Source organism: Homalodisca vitripennis, chromosome 3 (genome assembly GCF_021130785.1).
Source record: "Homalodisca vitripennis isolate AUS2020 chromosome 3, UT_GWSS_2.1, whole genome shotgun sequence".
NCBI classification, from domain to species: Eukaryota; Metazoa; Arthropoda; class Insecta; order Hemiptera; family Cicadellidae; genus Homalodisca; species Homalodisca vitripennis.
The window spans coordinates 155,990,992-155,992,124 of record NC_060209.1 but is presented as its reverse complement, the minus strand read 5'-3'; positions in this window follow the sequence as shown (position 1 = coordinate 155,992,124).

Genomic DNA, 1,133 nt, shown 5'->3' with positions numbered 1-1,133 from the left:
ACTCTATGTACATGTAAATAAAGATGACTTGACAGCGCATTGTTCGATCGCTTTCATTCCTCTTCTGTCGGCAGCACTGCACTTTGTAAGCGAACTATAGTTACCATTCTAGTGATCTGATCCAAACAGAGGTATCAGTATAAAGTCATTAGCAATAATAGAGCAATAATTGACAGAGATAACTTCACTTGACGGCAGCCTGGGCACATGACAGTACCACCTGCACACCACAATCTTCACTTCGACCTGCTATTAATTACCACTACTACTGTTTCTTCAGATGGAGGGTAGAATCCATATTACATATAAAAATTGTATAATATATTAAGTCTAAATTTTTATCTTTTAGTTTTTTTTCTATTTTTGTTTTACTAGGTGTACCTAATAAGAACAAAATGTGACTATTCATAGCATTTGTTTCCAAGCCCTGAGCTTCCAAATTAATTTTTGAAATCATTCTTTTCATTTATATTTTTAGTATCATTTGTAACTTACAGAATGATGTTTTTGGAGGAATTTTAGACTCCTGAATTCCCTCCTATTGTATGTTACTGCTAAATACAAATGTAAAAATCTACTCAAAAGTATAACCCTTTTCTCTAATTACATATTCTAAAATGGACTACATTTGAGCTCTCTGCTTATCATATTCATAAATCAACTTCTGTCGATAAGAAACTTTAATAAGTCAAAGGGAAATCTCAAAATGAAAAGTTTTCCAACAAAGTTTACATTTCATGTAGCTGATAAAGAATTTAATTATTTCTTACACATTGATTGGTGCAATAAACATTTTGTTTGTTTTGAGTTCTGGTTATTTACTAAATTATATTCTGAAGGTTGGATTTGAAGACTCAAAATATCAGCAACATGTAATATTGATTTTGTTTAAACAAACTCCAAAGTCTCATTCCAAAAATAAAAAATAATATTGGAAAATAGTTGCTATTACTAGTTTAAAATGATTTCCAACTGTCCCAAGCGCCTTCAATACTCCGCTGAAATAACATGTATGAAACAATGCATTAAATATAAGATTAACTAAATTCTGTCTGAACAAGTTCTTACCACATTTGGCCACGATCACCTTCGCAGACTGAAATGGGAGTAATAAATGATAGTAAAAGACAATA